The sequence below is a fragment of the Oncorhynchus mykiss genome, chromosome 27, assembly GCF_013265735.2.
Source record: "Oncorhynchus mykiss isolate Arlee chromosome 27, USDA_OmykA_1.1, whole genome shotgun sequence".
Taxonomy (NCBI): Eukaryota; Metazoa; Chordata; class Actinopteri; order Salmoniformes; family Salmonidae; genus Oncorhynchus; species Oncorhynchus mykiss.
Genome location: NC_048591.1, coordinates 1,320,937 through 1,343,406, shown reverse-complemented (window position 1 = coordinate 1,343,406; position 22,470 = coordinate 1,320,937). Strand labels below are relative to the sequence as shown.

Here is a 22,470-nt window from a genome sequence, read left to right as displayed (position 1 = left end):
ATGGAGTCAGGCGATGGAGCGGTGTGGGTGATGGAGGGGGAGAAAGGCTGGCTGCCCTGCCCTCTCTTCTCCCACCCCACTGTCTACAACTATAGCTCGGCCCAGGCAGCAGGCCTCAACCTGGTGTGGTACCACGTGGCTGCAGGTCAGGACCTGGAACAACCCATCGACTTCCACCACCCCGACCAGAGGCTCAGCAAGGAGAGGGAGAGTCTGTGGCTGCAGTCAACCACCACGCAGGACACCAGCCAGTACATCTGCATGCTGAGGTAGGATGGAGAATGGGCTCGGTAGGGCCAGGAGTTTTGACCCATGCAACCAAGAACCTGTCTATGAGCAGATGTTTGTATAAAAAGTTAGACGTTCTTTAAATGTTTTGAACCCATCATCATTATCTGTGGGACGCTCAGGAAGTTTGCCATATTGTCACGCCCTGGCCATAGAGAGGTTTTTATTCTCTATTTTGGTTAGGCCAGGGTGTGACTAGGGTGGGCATTCTAGTTTCTTTATTTCTATTTCTTTGTTTTTGGCCAAGTGTGGTTCCCAATCAGAGGCAGCTGTCTATCCTTGTCTCTGATATGGAATCATACTTAGGCAGCCATTTTCCCACCTGTGTTTTGTGGGTAGTTGTTTTCTGTATAGTTTGTGCACCTTACAGAACTGTTTCGGTTTTCCCTCTTGTTTATTTTGTTTGAATGTTTTTGTGACCAAATAAAATCATGAACACTTACCACCCTGCGCTTTGGTCTGATCCTCATTACGACGAGAGCCGTGACACATATCCTGAGCCCAAAACTTCCTGACCTACAATATATATTTTTTTGGAAAGATTACAGTCAAAGTTTGTCTGATTTAGCATGGTGTGTGTGTGTGTGTGTGTACACTTTCCCCTCTCAGAAACAAGACATTGTTTGCCAAGATTGCTGTGCGTTTGGAGGTGGTGCCACATGGCCAGGACCCTAACTGTGAGGTGAAGGCTGCCGTGCCTTCCACCCTAGTAATCGCGCCCCTACAGGAGAGCAGGACCCTAACTGTGAGGTGAAGGCTGCCGTGCCTTCCACCCTTGTAATCGCGCCCCTACAGGAGAGCAAGACCCTAACTGTGAGGTGAAGGCTGCCGTGCCTTCCACCCTTGTAATCGCGCCCCTACAGGAGAGCAGTACCCTAACCTGCCCTGACCTGGAGGACATCATGCTCCCTAATGCTAGCCACTCTGTCACCTGGTACCATGTAAGGTCATCCTCAATCTGTCTGTGTACAACTAATTTCACTTACAATATGAGATAAAGGCTAGTAGTATCACTTTGATGCAGTGCATAGTACCAATAGCAGCTAAGAAGGTGTATTACTTGATGCAATTTTCAAAATAGGTTCCTTATTAAAAAGTACTGGTGGGGGGAAAACATTGTTGTCAGATTGTATACTAGGTTGTACAAGGAAGTTTTAGGTTATAATTTTGCGAGGCACCGCAGGCTAAAATTAATTTTTTCCATCTCCATTTTTTGTTAGATTTGTTGGTATTTTGGTCTATTAGTATTTTCAAAAAGTTAACATAAAAATCTTGATACATTTATATTTTCTTTAGTTTATCATACGAGTGTCAACAAAATGTCACAAATTTTAACCACTTTAAAATGGACATAATATATGTCAAAGCTCACTATTTAGTGTTATACATAATTTAAAAGCCCCTTTTCATAGAGAATGTAACAAACTGGACTATAATAACATACTTTGAAGAGATAGTGTTTGAGTCTAAATAGGTGTTTGGTGTTTCACAATCTAAATTGTGTCCAGAGAAATGTATTTGCAGGATTTGCAAATATGTGCATATTTAATGAGACCACCTCGTGTACTTTAAAAAGATACACTGCTTCTTAATGCAACCGCTGTGTTACATTTATTTTTAACGTTACAGAAATCGCTCACTAGGCAATAATCTGAGGCGGCGCTCAGACGTAAGCAATATTCCTCCGCTATGTTGGAGTCAACAGAAATACAAAATTACAACATAAATATTCCCTTACCTTTGATGGTCTTCGATCAGAATGTAGTGGAAGGAGTCATACTTACCCAATACATCGTTTGGTTTCAAGTCGTGTGTCTTTGTATTAGCATCTGCTACCATTTTCAGCTGAAATGCATCCAAAATGACTTCTGGTCCTGAACAGTTGCGCATCAAAACTTCAAAATTACATATTATATGTCGACTAAACTGGTCAAACTAAGTGCAGAATCAAGCTTTAGGATGTTATAAACGTACAAAACAATTCTCAATTCAACCGGACAATCACACTTCTTCTCAGGCGAGCTGGAACAAAGGAAGCTCTGTGCCCAAAGCGCGCCCTAACGCACATGTATTTTCTCGTGACACCCACTCTTTCGCCTCCCAAAGGGTCAAAACTCGCGGGATTTGCACAATTAAATGCTCTACTGAATGAGGACATCTAGTGGAAGACATAGAAAGTGTCTCCAGATCCATAGCTGGTTGGGAAGGGTGGGGGCGATGACGTCAAAGTTGCCCCAACTTTCAGTATTCCAAAACTAGTTTGGGAGATTGCCTGCCCTGTGAGTTCTGCTATACTTACAGACATAATTCAAACGGTTTTAGAAGCTTTAGAGTGTTTTCTATCCAATAATAATAATTATACGCATATATTAGCCATTTTGGACATAATTCCTTTCAGTTTACTATGGGCACGCAATTCATCCAAAGGGGGCAGTATTATGCCTAGTCTTTTAATACAATATTTCAGGAAAAATGTATACAAAAAAGTATTCTATTTCTGTCTACATTCAACTGGTAAAAGTTTATTGTGATATGATTAAGGGGGAAAAAACACCATTAGAGTGTGGTGCCTGGCCTTAATTGACCACAAAACATCACGCCTTGATCAAATCATGAAAATGTTGTCTTGACCTGCTTGTAACAAAACGTTAATTTTAGTCTGGATATATTATGTCTTCTCAACCAGAAAACCAGCACTGTAATGGATTTCTGTATTTTTATTTTTACAGTAAATCATACAGTAATGTGCTGCTACACCAGTTTACAATATAATACTGTAGACTACAATGCATTCTGGTCTAGCAAATTATTACATTTGTTAGCTGTAAAATGAACAACAAATGTTCAGCTAAGATACCGGATAGTAAATTACAGTAAGTTCCTTTATTTTCTAAATTAATTCCCATGTGCCAATTCAAGACTGATTTACAAAGTTTGACTGATTACAACATTTGAGGCCTCTCCAATTTTTTAGTAACTTTTTGTAAAGGTTTAGAACTTTCTAAGTTAAATCAACCTTTTTTGAGTTTGCTGATCATATCTTATGATCTCATGGTTGTATGAAATCCAAATAGTCTGACTGTTCGACAAGCTCTGATGTATTGAACAATACCTACAATGCCAGGGCTGTCAAACTCATTCGGGTTTCAACTAGATCCGGAGGGCCGCAATGAATAATTGTTATATTTCCTTGCCGTCAAAATTGTTCTCTATCCATAATTTTTTGAATTTTGCGACGCTCCCTGACTGTCTAGCTTTCATTTCGGTGATTATTAGCGAGCTGGATACAGTCAAACTGTATGAATGTAGGTCGGGTATAATTTCTACAGTTTAAATTTGGTTTAAGTTGTTTTAAAGTATATTGAGTTTGTTCCCCCCTTCCAATTTTTTATTACTAATAATTATTATAATTTTTTAAAACTAAAACCAGCCGTGGGCCCGATTAGACCCCATCAGCCCTCGAAGCCGGTGTTTGGAGCATATATTTGTCTCGGGCCTAACAACACCCATGCCAATATATCCTCCAAACACCAGCTTCTTGGGCAATATCACTTAATTATACACCACTTTATGAATGTAACCTTATTTTGCTGAAGGAACAAGACATAGCCAAACTCAGGACCTGTTCAGAAAGAGGTAATGTAGATTAGAGGCTACATTACCACAGGGCTTTATACCCTTCGAGTGACTTACTTAAATGGTGCTCAGTTCCATCAGCCTGTGTAACTCATTTCATCTGTGTTTTTATTTTCTCTTCATGCTCATGCTGCGAGAACTGGTGGTAACTGTGGTACCAGGAAGCAGGAGTGTAAACGCCTTCGGGAACATTGATCGTGTGCCCAAAAGAGACAAGCTGGTCATCAATGTAATGTAATGGAGCACTACCAAGGACTGTACCACTGTGTGGTCACTTACGAGACCAAAGGAAGAGCCATCAACTTCACCAGAGGGGTCAATGTAACCGCAGTGTGTAAGGCCTTTTTTTACAACTATATGAATGTTTTGAGACTATGAACCTTGCACGTTACATCCTTTTGTGATATGTATGTTTGAGTATTTCCTGTAGTTAGGTTTGATGGATAACTAAGTCAAACTTTTGACAAATTGAGTGTATTTTCTGCTTTGTTTCTCTCAGCTTCCAGTGGTTTACCCAAAAATACCATTATACTCAACCCTGCCAAGGAGCAACTCTATCCTGTCAAACATGGTAGGTAGAGAAGGACTATCAGATACATCAGCATATCAATATATTATATATTGATCAAGATATACACTGAGCGTACAAAACATTAGGAACACCTGCTCTTTCCATGACATAGACTTACCAGGTGAATCCAGGTGAAGGCTATGATTTTTTATGCTTGAGACAATTGAGACATGGATTGTGTATGTGTGCCATTAAGAGGTTGAGTGAGAAAGACAAAATATTTAAGTGCCTTTGAACGTGTTATTGTAGTAGGTGCAAGACGCACCGGTTTGAGTGTGTCAAGAACTGCAACGCTACTGGGTTTTTCATGCTCAACAGTTTCCAATGTGTATCAAGAGTGATCCACTACCCAAAGGACATCCAGCCAACTTGACACAACTGTGGGAAGCATTGGAGTCAACATGGGCCAGCATCCTTGTGGAATGCTTTTGACACCTTGTAGGATCCATTCCCCAGCAAATTTAAGCTGAGGGCAAAATGGGGAGCAACTCAGTAGGAAGTGGTTCTAAATGTTTTGCACACTCAGTGCATATCAAGATGTATCAAGTCCAATTTACTCAACTCAAATTCAACCCTTTCCCCATAACAAGTCATACAATTCAGTTGAAAATTAGACCATCACTTCCCCACTAATCCCACTACTCACTGTTCTGATCATAGAATTAGAATGAATACTAAGCCTATGGTTGTGACAGTTGTCTGAATAAATATAGAAAAAAACATTGACACATTGAATCATCAACATCAGAGTTGTGGCTATTCTTTTTTTCATATTATACACATTGCTCATGTGACAACGTTGTAATTATGGCTGTAGCGGTGATATTGTCATGAGAACAATATCCAGCACAGTAGACATTGTTCTCATGGTAATGCAGCAGTATTGATCGCCTTAATGACTGTTGCACGGTTGGAGGAGGCCAATATGAGATTCACCATCTCCAACTATTTAGTAACTGATTTGAGATCAGTTTTAGAACTTTGAAGTTAACTGAGTTTGCTTAACATATCTTATGTGTTGGCTGTCATTAATTTTAAAGTTGAGATGGGCGATGATTATTGAGTCCGTTTGGGGAGATGCATATGTGATAACAGAAAGTTGGATACTTTGATTTGACTTAACACTGTAAATGTTTGACAAAATATTACACTGCATTGTGGGACAATTATCATGGGTGAGGAAATATCTGTATTTCAGGTGTTAGAGTAATATTACCACATAATACCGTACATTTCCAATCTATTGACCACATGTGGGTGCATGGGATTGTGACTTCTGGGCCTCATTAACATATTTCACAGTGTGCATTGTTAGAGGTTATAGTTGTGCACCAGTTAGTGTAGAGTGTTGTACAAGTTTAGCTGTTCTTTGATTGTGCCAATACTAATATTTCCATCACAGGGTGCAGACCAAAGTGACAGTTCCACATTAAATGGATGTAATTAAATAACTACATACTGTAGAACATTTTACAGGACGTCATTGGAAACTCGAGTAAAATCACTACCATTTCAGAGTTTTACTTCTATTTTTTTGGTGAGTTGTTACTATTCCTTTTTTTTTATATTATAAAAATGTTCATGTGACAAAGCTGTAGTCATGGCTGTAGCGATGGGGTGATATTGTCATGGGGACACAGTAGCACAGTAGACATTGATCGCCATGGTGACTGTTGCAGGGTCAGAGGTGAATCTCACATGCACAGTGTTGTTGCCCTACCTAGAAGGACCTAGGAAGACCTGGTGGACCATTGATGGGAAGACTGTAGAGCAGCTAGCTGATCGCCGCATCTCAAACACTTCTAGGTAAGTCTCATCCTCTTTTGTCTTTTCTTGACTCTTCTCTTCTGTTACTGTCTCTTCTCATCTCTATTCTTCTCTACTCTTCTATATTGTTATTTTTGTTTGTTTCTATCCTCTCCTCTCATTCTTCTGTCACTCCAATTTATTGGACCTAACCAGAGAATACAACTGCTCCGGATGCAACCACCGAGGCGTGGCCACCCGCAGGGCAGTGCTAGAAGAGGAGGGTGAGGAATGAGTCGGCACACCACAGAGCATAGCATGACACAATATGACATTTGTTGATAATTTGTGTATTAGTCAGTATGGGAAATTAGTGTGTATCTAGCGCTCTGTGGTTTATCTTGTGGACTGTTGTGTGATTGTTACCATGGTAGAATTTAAAAAACTCTCAATGGAAATAGTTGTGAAATATTTATTTCAATCACCTCTGCAGAGGGTAAGCAGCAGAGATCAAATTTGAACTGTTTACTGTAACATGATTTAAATATAAAAGTATTCTAATCTTGATTTTGAACTAATTTTCCTTTTATTCTCAGTTTTATTGCTTTTCACATTTGATAAATTATCTTTATTGTTTCCTTTATTAGTATTTTTATACCATTGTTTTATATCTTGCTCTGTTCTTTCACTTGGCATTTTTTGTTTTATTTTTACATGCTACATTCTTTAGTATACGACTATATTTTATTATTTCAAGCAATAACTTGTGAAGCACATTGGGCTGCAATGACTTGTTTGAAAGGTGCTTAAATCCCTATAGTCGATTGACGCACCGGTGCATCAATCTAAGTTGCATAACAAAAAAAGTCTATAGTCGGTACTGTCGATGTGCCAACTTCTGTTTGGTAGCGTCCAAAACACTAAACAAATAAGACCCCCCACTGTGGAAAGGGGAGATTCTCACAAACACGTTGGTCGTCTCCGTTTTTCTCTAAGACCCCCACAAGTGTCACAAGACTCGTCTGAAGGTAACTGGTACCGCTAAAAAAAAAAAACGAATGGATGTATGAAAGTAGTTTTGTGCCTACCCAAAAAAGGGGTTAATTAAATATGTGTAAAAATATATATATATATTTATATATTTCCTGAGTTAGTTTTATTTCTCCTAGGTTTAGGACAGACACTTCAAACCTTGTTTCTTATGATTTATTGTTCTTTTTTGCCATTTCTAAATGTGTTATTCAATGTGTTTCTATGGGCTTTTGTAGTAAAGGCCCAAATCAATATTTTATCAAATCATTTTTTTTTACATCTTTTTTTTTATACCAAGAGGGGTTCTAAAATTCAAAATCAAATAGCTAAATGATCCATAGTATGACCTTCTTTAAACAATTCCACATGTCATCTTAGCACCCCACGCTTCCCCCAACATCTTAGACTCTAAAGAATTAACTTCTTGGTGACAGGGGGGCAGTGTTGAGTAGCTTGGATGAATAAGGTGCCCAGAGTAAACTGCCTGCTACGCTGTCCCAGATGCTAATATATGCATATTATTATTGTCGTGGAAATTTCCTCTATTTACCAAATAATGAGAGCAAACCAGACACAAGTCAGAGTTAGTTATCACAAAGTCCATCTTTAATTATATGAGCTCTATCACAACCCTGTGACTCTCAGATCAATTCAGTGTCTATCAATGAATTCTCTGAGAGTCCCTTACACATTGCAACTGAGATCCTTTATAGCAAAGACACACATAGCCAGACAGCATCGGCATAATTTATCGTTCAGCTTTGTCTCCTAAACTATGTTATTTTCTCAAACTCAGAACCATAAACCAATCCTCATATCAACAGGCATATATCAAATCCATCCTATCTTGACAAGATCACAGAGACACATTGACTGGCACACAGACATTGTGGAGCGAAGAGATACACGCTTGACCTCTCCCCTCTCTCCGGCCCAAGTAACTTAGTCTTGACATAGAACAGATACTGCAACCCCGCCACAGTATTATACAAACACATTCTGATGAGAAATAACTTACAAACATATGATGAATATAAAACATCTTACCTATGTTACCAACTAATTCTGATTATTCCCCAACATTATTTAGTAGTATTGGATAGGAAACACTATGACGTTTCTAAAACTGTTTGAATGATGTCTGTGAGTACAACAGAACTCATATGGCAGGTGAAAACCTGAGAAAAATCCAACCAGGAAGTGGGAAATCTGAGGTTTGTAGTTTTTCAACTCTTTGCCATTCAAATATACAGTGTAAATGGAGTCGTAATGCACTTCCTAAGGCTTCCACTAGATGTCAACAGTCTTTAGAACGTTGTTTCAGGCTTCTACTGTGAAGGGTGGCCGAATGAGAGGGGATTGAGCCAGGTGTCTGGCAGAGTGCCACAGGCTCTGACGCGCGGTCACGAGAGGGTCAGCTCTCGTATCATTGCTTTTCTACAGACAATGGAATTCTCCAGTTGGAACATTATTGAACATTTATAATAACATCCTAAAGATTGATTCTATACTTAGTTTGACAAGTTTCTATGGGCTGTAACGGAACTTTTTGAACTTCTCGTCCGACGTTTGACTGGACCTGAACGCGTGTTTGGATTTGTTACCAAACGCCCTAACAAAAGAAGCTATTTGGACATAAATTATGAACTTTATCGAACAAATCAAACATTTATTGTGGAACTGGGATTCCTGGGAGTGCATTCTGATTAAGATCATCAAAGGTAAGTGAATATTTATAATGCTATTTCTGACTAATTTTGACTACACAGTATGGCGGATATCTTTTTGGCTGCTTTGATGTCTGAACGCTGTACTCAGATTATTGCATGGTTTGCTTTTTCCGTACCGTTTAAAAAAAAATTGACACAGCGGTTGCATTAAGGAGTAGTATGTCTCTAATTCCATGTATAACACTTGTATTTTCATCAACATTTATGATGAGTATTTCTGTAAATTGATGTGGCTCTCTGCAAAATCACTGCATGTTTTAGAACTACTGAACGTAACGCGCCAATGTAAAATGAGATTTTTTTGACATAAATATGCACTTTATCGAACAAAACTTGCATGTATTGTGTAACATGAAGTCCTGTGAGTGTAATCTGATGAAGATCATCAAAGGTTAGTGATTCATTTTATCTCATTGTGCTTTTTGTGACTCCTCTCTTTGGCTGGAAAACTGACTGTGTTTTTCTGAGAGTTGGTGGTGACCTAACATAATAATTTGTGGTGCTTTCGCTGTAAAGCCTTTTTGAACTCAGACACTGTCTGGATTAACAAGAATTGTATCTTTAAAATGGTGTAAAATACTTGTATGCTTGAGGAATTTTGTTTTGAATTTGGCGCCCTGTACTTTCACTGGCTGTTGGCGACCTCCCAGAGAGGTTTTAACATACAAAGTATATTATCATTATTTCCAGAGAAAACACCTATCCTCTAGCCTAGAAAGGTTGGCTATATTACACAGACCTTTCCTATTTGATGTATTTTGTTGGGATAAGCAGTCATAACAGAAAGGGAGAGCAGGATGAGACATACAGGTAGGAGGGGTGATATTTGATACCAGGCAACCACAGACTGAGGGTTACATTTTTATAGTGCAAAATAAATTATTCAAAGTGCAAAAATTACAATAAACCTCATAATCAGTGCGATTATGATAAGACAGATAAAATGATGGCGCCAACAGAGATGGTCTCCTCGCTTCGGGTCCTTAGAAAACTATGCAGTTTTTTTATGTGCTATTTCTTACATTGTTAGTCCAGAAAATCTCAAGTGTTATTACATACAGCCGGGAAGAACTATTGGATATAAAAGTGATGACAACTTACCAACATTATGACCAGGAATACGTATTTCCCGAAGCGGATCCTTTGTTTGGACCTCCACCCTGGACATGCGATCTTATCCCAGAGGCCGACCCAAAACAACGCGGTCACCGCAGGAGGGGCAGACGGAGAGGCCTACTAGTGAAACTCAAAAGGCGAGCACACCATCCACCGCTTCTTAGCATATTACTCGCCAATGTCCAATTTCTAGATAACAAGGTGGATGAAATTAGGGCACAAGTTGCCTTCCAGAGAGACATCAGAGATTGCAACATTCTCTGTTTCACGGAAACATGGCTCACTCGGGATACTTGTCAGAGTCGGTACAGTCACCCGGTTTCTTCACCCATCGCGCCGACAGAAACAAATATCTCTCAAACATCTCTCTGATAAGAAGAAGGGCGGGGTGTATGCCTTATGATTAACGACTCATGGTGTAATCACAACAACATACAGGAACTCAAGTCCTTTTGTTCACCTGACCTAGAATTCCTTACAATCAAATGCCGACCGCATTGTCTTCCAAGAAAATTCTCTTTGATTATAGTCACAGCCGTGTAAATCACCCCCAAGCAGATACCTCATTGTCCCTGAAAGAACTTCACTGGACTCTATGTAAACTGGAAACCATACATCCTGAGGCTGCATTTATTGTAGCTGGGGATTTTAACAAAGCTAACCTAAAATCAGTACTCCCTAAATTCTATCAGCATATCGAATGCGCGACACGAGGTGGCAGAATTCTGGATCATTGCTACTCGAACTTCCGCGATGCATACAAAGCCCTCCCGTGCCCTGCCTTCGGCAAGTCTGACCATGAATCCATTTTGTAGCTCCCAGCCTATAGACAGAAACAAAAACAGGAAACGCCCGTGCTCAGGTCAATTCAACTCTGGTCTGACCAATCGGAATCCACGCTTCAAGACTGCTTCGATCACGTGGACTGGGATATGCTCCTGGATAGCCTCAGACAACAACACTGATGTATATGCGAGCGAGTTTATTAGCATGTGCATCGGACATGTCGTAACCGCTGGAACTATTAAAACCTTCCCTAACCAGAAACCGTGGATTGATGGCAGCATTCGCACAAAACTGAAAGTGTGAACCACCGCTTTTAACTTAAGGTATAGGGGGCAGCATTTTCACTTTTGGATACATTTTGTGCCCAATTTCAACTTCCTGCTACTCATGCCAGGAATATAAGATATGCATATTATTAGTCAAATTGGATAGAAAACACTCTGAAGTTTCTAAAACTGTTTGTTTGAATCATGTCTGTGAGTATAACAGAACTTATGTAGCAGGCAAAACCCAGAGGACTAACCATTCAGATTTTTTATTTTTTTAGGTCTCTGTCTGTTCAGTGAGTTCTCGTTGGCAAACGATTTCTTAGGAACTGGTTTACAGTTCCTACCGCTACCACTGGATGTCACCAGTCTTTGGAATTTGGTTGAGGTTATTCATTTGTGCAATGAAGAAGTAGGCCATCTAGGAACTGCTTAACACTGTTGAGAGTTGCGCAAGACGTGAAAAGTAGCTTGGTTTGTTGTGTTCCTGTATTGAACACAGAGACCCGTCTTCAATTTGATCTAATATTAAACGTTTAAAAATACCTAAAGTTGTATTACAAAAGTAGTTTGAAATATTTTGGCAAAGTTTATAGGCAACTTTTGAAATATTTTGTAGTGACGTTGCGCATTTGGGAAGCAGTTTTTTTTCTGGATCAAACGCGCCAAATAAATTGACATTTTGGATATATGGACGGAATTAATCGAACAAAAGGACCAATTGTGATGGTTATGGGACATATTGGAGTGCCAACAAAAGAAGCTCGTCAAAGGTAAGGCGTGTTTTATATTTTATTTCTGCGTTTTGTGTAGCGCCTGCAGGGTTGAAATATGCTTCCCTCTTTGTTTACTGTTGTGCTATCATCAGATAATTGTTTCTTATGCTTTTGCCGAAAAGCCTTTTTAAAATCTGACATGTTGGCTGGATTCACAACGAGTGTAGCTTTAATTGAGTATCTTACATGTGTGATTTAATGAAAGTTTGATTTTTATATAATTTTTTTGAATTTGCCGTGCTGCGTCCCCTATACCATAAGAAGTTATTAATCATGACAAAGTGACTGGAAACATGACCGAATACAAACAGTGCAGCTATTCCCTCCACAAGGCAATCAAAAAAGCAAAGCGTCAGTATAGAGACAATGTAGAGTTGCAATTAAAAGGCTCAAACATGAGATGTATGTGGCAGGGTCTACAGTCAATCACTGATTACAAAAAGAAAACCAGCCCCGTCGCGGATATCGTGTTGCTCCCAGACAAATTGAACAACTTCTTTGCTCGCTTTGAGGACAATACAGTGCCACTGACACGGCCCGCTACCAAAGCCTGTGGGCTGTCCTTCTCTGTGGTCAACGTGAGTAAAACATTTAAGCGTGTTAACCCTTGCAAGGCTACTGGACCAGACGGCATCCTTAGCAGCGTGGCATCCTCAGAGCATGCGCAGACCAGCTGGCTGGTGTGTTTACAGACATATTCAACCAATCCCTATCCCAGTCTGTTGTCCCAACATGCTTCAAGATGGCCACCATTGTTCCGAAGAAAGCTACGGTAATTGAACTAAATGACTATCGCCCCATTGCACTCACTTCTGTCATAATGAAGTGCTTTGAGAGACTAGTCAAGGATCATATCACCTCCACATCACGGACAAACTGAAATGGTCCACCCACACAGACAGTGTATTGAAGGCACAACAATGCCTCTTCAACCTCAGGAGGCTGAAGAAATTTGGCTTGTCATCTAAAACACTCACAAACCTTTACAGATGCACAATCGAGAGCATCCTGTAGGGCTGTATCACCTCCTGGTAAGGAAATTGCACCACCCTAACCGCAAGGCTCTCCAGAGGGTAGTGCGGTCTGCACAGCGCATCACCGGGGGCAAACGACCTGCCTTCCAGGACACCTATACCACCCAATGTCACAGGAAGGCCATAAAGATCATCAAGGACAACAACCACCCGACCCACTGCCTGTTCACCCTGCTGCCATCCAGAAGGCGAGGTCAGTACAGGTGCATCAAAGCTGGGCCCGAGGGACAAAAACAGATTCTATCTCAAGGCCATCAGACTCTTAAACAGCCATCACTAACATAGAGGCTGCTACCAACATACAAACTCAAATCTCTGGCCACTTAAATAAATAGACTTAATAAAGGTATCACTAGTCACCTTAAATAACGGCACTTTAATCATGTTTACATTACTCATCTCATATGTATATACTGTATTCTATACCATCTACTGCATCTTGCCTATGCCGCACGCCATTGCTCATCCATATATTTACATGTACATATTCTATTCATCCCTTTACATTTGTGTGTATAAGGTGTTATGAATTTGTTAGATTACTTGTTAGACATTACTGCATAGTCGGAACTAGAAGCACAAGCATTTTGCTATACACTCGTATTAACATCTGCTAACCATGTGTATGTGACCAATACATTTGATTTGATTACATTTTAACTTTTCTTCAGCAATGTGCGCGAGAAAGAGCAACTATAGATATATTGCTCAGTTTACTAAACTATTGTTAAATCATACTGCGAGATTGGTCTCAATGGGAATCCCCTGCCTTACTAAGTAAAATAAAAAATGAGGTTTATGCTATTTTTCACACTTTGCACAATTATTTTGCATTGTGAAAATGGTGCCCTGAATACATGCTGCAGGTGACTATGGTACCCACTAGGCACCCAAATCTTTATTGTATTGTATTTTCAGTGTACCTGCCATCGGTGAAGCTGGGCTGTGGCCTGTGCGTGACTCTGTTCCTGATGCTGATGCTGTTCGTGGTCTACCACATCTTCTGGCTGGAGCTGCTGCTGCTCTATCGCTCTTGGTTCGGAACCGACGAACAATGTACAGGTGGGACACCTTCTGTACAGACAGCCCTAGCTAAGAATAACCAACTAGATTTAGGAGTTTTTCCTGACCACCTGACCAAGAAAGTCTGGCTCCAAGTTATTAAACCTGACCAGGAAAAACTCCAGGCCTTAGTTAGTTACCCAGAATTTTGCCTGGTCAGGTCCAGTGGTCAGGAAACTTTTGACCCTACTAATGACATCTGTGAAATACATATTTTTTAAAATTCTTACTGAGTTTCCGCTTCCTCCCTCATTCAGTCGACAAGGAGTACGACATCTACATCTCGTATGCGAGGAGGAGCAATTTGTCCTCTTGACACTGCATAGGGTCCTGGAGAATGAGCTGGGCTATACTGTCGGCATATTCGACAGGGACAGCCTTCCTGGAGGGAGGGAGTATGGGAGAACCCCCCCCCCCTGCTTAGACAGAATGGTATAGTCTATCTTCAGGCACTGATATCAGTATGGAACAGGGGTGAGGAGTGCATGAGAGAAAGGGAAATAGAATGTAACAATGCACCAGTGGGTAGAAATGTGTAGGAATTGTGAAGGAGATGATTACAGACAGGAGGTTTTCCTGACCACATGACCTGACCAGGAAAAACTCCAGTCCCTAGTAGCCCACAACTAGGGCCTGGAGTTTCCCTGGTCAGGTCACATAGGAAACCTCCTCTGGCCCTAACGATGACACTTGCTATTACCATTAGAGGTTTCGGAGGATTGGCCTGAACAAAGGCTCTGCACAGGCCGCCCCCCTCGAACACGCTGTGTGACTGAGTGAGAATAGTGTGATCCCCTCCCCCTTCCCAGCCATCACAGACGAGATGCTGACCTTTGTGGGCCGCAGTCGCCGCCTCTTGGTGGTTCTCAGCCCAGGATACGGTCGCTAGGGGACCCAGGCCCTGCTGGAGCTCAAGGCAGGGCTTGACAGCATGGCGGTGGGTGGGCGTCTACGGGTCATCCCCGCTGGTACATTGGAAAGGGGACAAATCCAGTGATCTGGATTCTGGAAGGTTCTGGAAGCGACTGCGTGTGGAGCTGCCTGTCAGAAGGATAAAAGACTCGCTACAGAGCCAAGATAGTAACGCTATACCACTGCAGAATATACAGTGCCTTGCGAAAGTATTCGGCCCCCTTGAACTTTGCGACCTTTTGCCACATTTCAGGCTTCAAACATAAAGATATAAAACTGTATTTTTTTGTGAAGAATCAACAACAAGTGGGACACAATCATGAAGTGGAACGACATTTATTGGATATTTCAAACTTTTTTAACAAATCAAAAACAGAAAAATTGGGCGTGCAAAATTATTCAGCCCCTTTACTTTCAGTGCCGCAAACTCTCTCCAGAAGTTCAGTGAGGATCTCTGAATGATCCAATGTTGACCTAAATGACTAATGATGATAAATACAATCCACCTGTGTGTAATCAAGTCTCCGTATAAATGCACCTGCACTGTGATAGTCTCAGAGGTCCGTTAAAAGCGCAGAGAGCATCATGAAGAACAAGGAACACACCAGGCAGGTCCGAGATACTGTTGTGAAGAAGTTTAAAGCCGGATTTGGATACAAAAAGATTTCCCAAGCTTTAAACATCCCAAGGAGCACTGTGCAAGCGATAATATTGAAATGGAAGGAGTATCAGACCACTGCAAATCTACCAAGACCTGGCCGTCCCTCTAAACTTTCAGCTCATACAAGGAGAAGACTGATCAGAGATGCAGCCAAGAGGCCCATGATCACTCTGGATGAACTGCAGAGATCTACAGCTGAGGTGGGAGACTCTGTCCATAGGACAACAATCAGTCGTATATTGCACAAATCTGGCCTTTATGGAAGAGTGGCAAGAAGAAAGCCATTTCTTAAAGATATCCATAAAAAGTGTTGTTTAAAGTTTGCCACAAGCCACCTGGGAGACACACCAAACATGTGGAAGAATGTGCTCTGGTCAGATGAAACCAAGATTGAACTTTTTGGCAACAATGCAAAATGTTATGTTTGGCGTAAAAGCAACACAGCTGAACACACCATCCCCACTGTCAAACATGGTGGTGGCAGCATCATGGTTTGGGCCTGCTTTTCTTCAGCAGGGACAGGGAAGATGGTTAAAATTGATGGGAAGATGGAAGGAAGCCAAATACAGGACCATTCTGGAAGAAAACCTGATGGAGTCTGCAAAAGACCTGAGACTGGGACGGAGATTTGTCTTCCAACAAGACAATGATCCAAAACATAAAGCAAAATCTACAATGGAATGGTTCAAAAATAAACATATCCAGGTGTTAGAATGGCCAAGTCAAAGTCCAGACCTGAATCCAATCGAGAATCTGTGGAAAGAACTGAAAACTGCTGTTCACAAATGCTCTCCATTCAACCTCACTGAGCTCGAGCTGTTTTGCAAGGAGGAATGGGAAAAAATGTCAGTCTCTCGATGTGCAAAACTGATAGAGACATACCCCAAGCGACTTACAGCTGTAATCGCAGCAAAAGGTGGCGCTACAAAGTATTAACTTAAAGGGGCTGAATAATTTTGCACGCTCAATTTTTCAGTTTTTGATTTGTTAAAAAAGTTTGAAATATCCAATAAATGTTGTTCCACTTCATGATTGTGTCCCACTTGTTGTTGATTCTTCACAAAAAAATACAGTTTTATATCTTTATGTTTGAAGCCTGAAATGTGGCAAAAGGTCGCAAAGTTCAAGGGGGCCGAATACTTTCGCAAGGCACTGTAGCTATAGACACACAGCGTGCATAATAACATAGCGGAGACAACTCGCACTTGGAATACAGAATAGCATAGCATATACGTGACACAGACGCACACACATACATACCATTGTTCCATTATTTCACTGTCTTGTTTCCTTTTTGTGAGTGACAAGCCATTCATTTGTTTTGCATTCTGTTAAATGCTCGTTTGTGCTATCATCAGATAATTGTTTCTTATGCTTTTGCCGAAAAGCCTTTTTAAAATCTGACATGTTGGCTGGATTCACAACGAGTGTAGCTTTAATTGAGTATCTTACATGTGTGATTTAATGAAAGTTTGATTTTTATATAATTTTTTTGAATTTGCCGTGCTCCGTCCCCTATACCATAAGAAGTTATTAATCATGACAAAGTGACTGGAAACATGACCGAATACAAACAGTGCAGCTATTCCCTCCACAAGGCAATCAAAAAAGCAAAGCGTCAGTATAGAGACAATGTAGAGTTGCAATTAAAAGGCTCAAACATGAGATGTATGTGGCAGGGTCTACAGTCAATCACTGATTACAAAAAGAAAACCAGCCCCGTCGCGGATATCGTGTTGCTCCCAGACAAATTGAACAACTTCTTTGCTCGCTTTGAGGACAATACAGTGCCACTGACACGGCCCGCTACCAAAGCCTGTGGGCTGTCCTTCTCTGTGGTCAACGTGAGTAAAACATTTAAGCGTGTTAACCCTTGCAAGGCTACTGGACCAGACGGCATCCTTAGCAGCGTGGCATCCTCAGAGCATGCGCAGACCAGCTGGCTGGTGTGTTTACAGACATATTCAACCAATCCCTATCCCAGTCTGTTGTCCCAACATGCTTCAAGATGGCCACCATTGTTCCGAAGAAAGCTACGGTAATTGAACTAAATGACTATCGCCCCATTGCACTCACTTCTGTCATAATGAAGTGCTTTGAGAGACTAGTCAAGGATCATATCACCTCCACATCACAGACAAACTGAAATGGTCCACCCACACAGACAGTGTATTGAAGGCACAACAATGCCTCTTCAACCTCAGGAGGCTGAAGAAATTTGGCTTGTCATCTAAAACACTCACAAACCTTTACAGATGCACAATCGAGAGCATCCTGTAGGGCTGTATCACCTCCTGGTAAGGAAATTGCACCACCCTAACCGCAAGGCTCTCCAGAGGGTAGTGCGGTCTGCACAGCGCATCACCGGGGGCAAACGACCTGCCTTCCAGGACACCTATACCACCCAATGTCACAGGAAGGCCATAAAGATCATCAAGGACAACAACCACCCGACCCACTGCCTGTTCACCCTGCTGCCATCCAGAAGGCGAGGTCAGTACAGGTGCATCAAAGCTGGGCCCGAGGGACAAAAACAGATTCTATCTCAAGGCCATCAGACTCTTAAACAGCCATCACTAACATAGAGGCTGCTACCAACATACAAACTCAAATCTCTGGCCACTTAAATAAATAGACTTAATAAAGGTATCACTAGTCACCTTAAATAACGGCACTTTAATCATGTTTACATTACTCATCTCATATGTATATACTGTATTCTATACCATCTACTGCATCTTGCCTATGCCGCACGCCATTGCTCATCCATATATTTACATGTACATATTCTATTCATCCCTTTACATTTGTGTGTATAAGGTGTTATGAATTTGTTAGATTACTTGTTAGACATTACTGCATAGTCGGAACTAGAAGCACAAGCATTTTGCTATACACTCGTATTAACATCTGCTAACCATGTGTATGTGACCAATACATTTGATTTGATTACATTTTAACTTTTCTTCAGCAATGTGCGCGAGAAAGAGCAACTATAGATATATTGCTCAGTTTACTAAACTATTGTTAAATCATACTGCGAGATTGGTCTCAATGGGAATCCCCTGCCTTACTAAGTAAAATAAAAAATGAGGTTTATGCTATTTTTCACACTTTGCACAATTATTTTGCATTGTGAAAATGGTGCCCTGAATACATGCTGCAGGTGACTATGGTACCCACTAGGCACCCAAATCTTTATTGTATTGTATTTTCAGTGTACCTGCCATCGGTGAAGCTGGGCTGTGGCCTGTGCGTGACTCTGTTCCTGATGCTGATGCTGTTCGTGGTCTACCACATCTTCTGGCTGGAGCTGCTGCTGCTCTATCGCTCTTGGTTCGGAACCGACGAACAATGTACAGGTGGGACACCTTCTGTACAGACAGCCCTAGCTAAGAATAACCAACTAGATTTAGGAGTTTTTCCTGACCACCTGACCAAGAAAGTCTGGCTCCAAGTTATTAAACCTGACCAGGAAAAACTCCAGGCCTTAGTTAGTTACCCAGAATTTTGCCTGGTCAGGTAACTTTTGACCCTACTAATGACATCTGTGAAATACATATTTTTTAAAATTCTTACTGAGTTTCCGCTTCCTCCCTCATTCAGTTGACAAGGAGTACGACATCTACATCTCGTATGCGAGGAGGAGCAATTTGTCCTCTTGACACTGCATAGGGTCCTGGAGAATGAGCTGGGCTATACTGTCGGCATATTCGACAGGGACAGCCTTCCTGGAGGGAGGGAGTATGGGAGAACCCCCCCCCCCTGCTTAGACAGAATGGTATAGTCTATCTTCAGGCACTGATATCAGTATGGAACAGGGGTGAGGAGTGCATGAGAGAAAGGGAAATAGAATGTAACAATGCACCAGTGGGTAGAAATGTGTAGGAATTGTGAAGGAGATGATTACAGACAGGAGGTTTTCCTGACCACATGACCTGACCAGGAAAAACTCCAGTCCCTAGTAGCCCACAACTAGGGCCTGGAGTTTCCCTGGTCAGGTCACATAGGAAACCTCCTCTGAACCTAACGATGACACTTGCTATTACCATTAGAGGTTTCGGAGGATTGGCCTGAACAAAGGCTCTGCACAGGCCGCCCCCCTCGAACACGCTGTGTGACTGAGTGAGAATAGTGTGATCCCCTCCCCCTTCCCAGCCATCACAGACGAGATGCTGACCTTTGTGGGCCGCAGTCGCCGCCTCTTGGTGGTTCTCAGCCCAGGATACGGTCGCTAGGGGACCCAGGCCCTGCTGGAGCTCAAGGCAGGGCTTGACAGCATGGCGGTGGGTGGGCGTCTACGGGTCATCCCCGCTGGTACATTGGAAAGGGGACAAATCCAGTGATCTGGATTCTGGAAGGTTCTGGAAGCGACTGCGTGTGGAGCTGCCTGTCAGAAGGATAAAAGACTCGCTACAGAGCCAAGATAGTAACGCTATACCACTGCAGAATATACAGTGCCTTGCGAAAGTATTCGGCCCCCTTGAACTTTGCGACCTTTTGCCACATTTCAGGCTTCAAACATAAAGATATAAAACTGTATTTTTTTGTGAAGAATCAACAAAGAGTGGGACACAATCATGAAGTGGAACGACATTTATTGGATATTTCAAACTTTTTTAACAAATCAAAAACAGAAAAATTGGGCGTGCAAAATTATTCAGCCCCTTTACTTTCAGTGCAGCAAACTCTCTCCAGAAGTTCAGTGAGGATCTCTGAATGATCCAATGTTGACCTAAATGACTAATGATGATAAATACAATCCACCTGTGTGTAATCAAGTCTCCGTATAAATGCACCTGCACTGTGATAGTCTCAGAGGTCTGTTAAAAGCGCAGAGAGCATCATAAAGAACAAGGAACACACCAGGCAGGTCCGAGATACTGTTGTGAAGAAGTTTAAAGCCGGATTTGGATACAAAAAGATTTCCCAAGCTTTAAACATCCCAAGGAGCACTGTGCAAGCGATAATATTGAAATGGAAGGAGTATCAGACCACTGCAAATCTACCAAGACCTGGCCGTCCCTCTAAACTTTCAGCTCATACAAGGAGAAGACTGATCAGAGATGCAGCCAAGAGGCCCATGATCACTCTGGATGAACTGCAGAGATCTACAGCTGAGGTGGGAGACTCTGTCCATAGGACAACAATCAGTCGTATATTGCACAAATCTGGCCTTTATGGAAGAGTGGCAAGAAGAAAGCCATTTCTTAAAGATATCCATAAAAAGTGTCATTCAAAGTTTGCCACAAGCCACCTGGGAGACACACCAAACATGTGGAAGAAGGTGCTCTGGTCAGATGAAACCAAAATGGAACTTTTTGGCAACAATGCAAAACGTTATGTTTGGCGTAAAAGCAACACAGCTCATCACCCTGAACACACCATCCTCACTGTCAAACATGGTGGTGGCAGCATCATGGTTTGGGCCTGCTTTTCTTCAGCAGGGACAGGGAAGATGGTTAAAATTGATGGGAAGATGGAAGGAAGCCAAATACAGGACCATTCTGGAAGAAAACCTGATGGAGTCTGCAAAAGACCTGAGACTGGGACGGAGATTTGTCTTCCAACAAGACAATGATCCAAAACATAAAGCAAAATCTACAATGGAATGGTTCAAAAATAAACATATCCAGGTGTTAGAATGGCCAAGTCAAAGTCCAGACCTGAATCCAATCGAGAATCTGTGGAAAGAACTGAAAACTGCTGTTCACAAATGCTCTCCATTCAACCTCACTGAGCTCGAGCTGTTTTGCAAGGAGGAATGGGAAAAAATGTCAGTCTCTCGATGTGCAAAACTGATAGAGACATACCCCAAGCGACTTACAGCTGTAATCGCAGCAAAAGGTGGCGCTACAAAGTATTAACTTAAAGGGGCTGAATAATTTTGCACGCTCAATTTTTCAGTTTTTGATTTGTTAAAAAAGTTTGAAATATCCAATAAATGTTGTTCCACTTCATGATTGTGTCCCACTTGTTGTTGATTCTTCACAAAAAAATACAGTTTTATATCTTTATGTTTGAAGCCTGAAATGTGGCAAAAGGTCGCAAAGTTCAAGGGGGCCGAATACTTTCGCAAGGCACTGTAGCTATAGACACACAGCGTGCATAATAACATAGCGGAGACAACTCGCACTTGGAATACAGAATAGCATAGCATATACGTGACACAGACGCACACACATACATACCATTGTTCCATTATTTCACTGTCTTGTTTCCTTTTTGTGAGTGACAAGCCATTCATTTGTTTTGCATTCTGTTAAATGCTCGTTTGAGTCCCACAAATGTTATATCATTTTGTGTAATTATTCAATATTATGCAAATGTTTTATCAGAATTTTTAAATCTCTCCATTTCATCACATTTTCATTAAAGTTTGTCATAATATGCATATGGAATATGATTATCTTTCACATACATGTCTGTGTGTTTAAATACCACAATGCGATTTTGATTTATTGTTGCCAATAGTGTCATAGTCCCGTTCTGCTGGGTTCCTAAGGTGAGTCTCTCCCCCAGATGTGTCGGAGGCTGTCCTCAGGTGTATACAGTCAAGCTGATGGCTCCTGGTGGTCCTTAGCCCTGACTATCTGACAGAGAAGAGCATCAGCCTGCTGGAGTGTCACCTGGGCTTCTACATCCAGCTCACCAGCCACGCCTGCATCATCACCGTCCTTTACAGCCCCCTCCCGGTAGTCTCCTGCCGGGCCTCCTGCACTGAGGCCCAGCAGCTACGCCGCAGCACCACCACCATCACCTGGAGGGGACGATGGAGTTGGAGCCGCCCACCTCTTGCTTTTGGAAGCGCCTGAGCCTGGCCCTGCCTGTGAGGCCACTGGCCTTGGGGAGGA

General features: G+C 41.7%; 1 pseudogene; it reads left to right on the top strand.

Moving 5' to 3' along the window:
* Positions 1 to 22,431, top strand: LOC110507040 (annotated as a pseudogene).
* Positions 22,432 to 22,470: the final 39 nt, after the last annotated feature.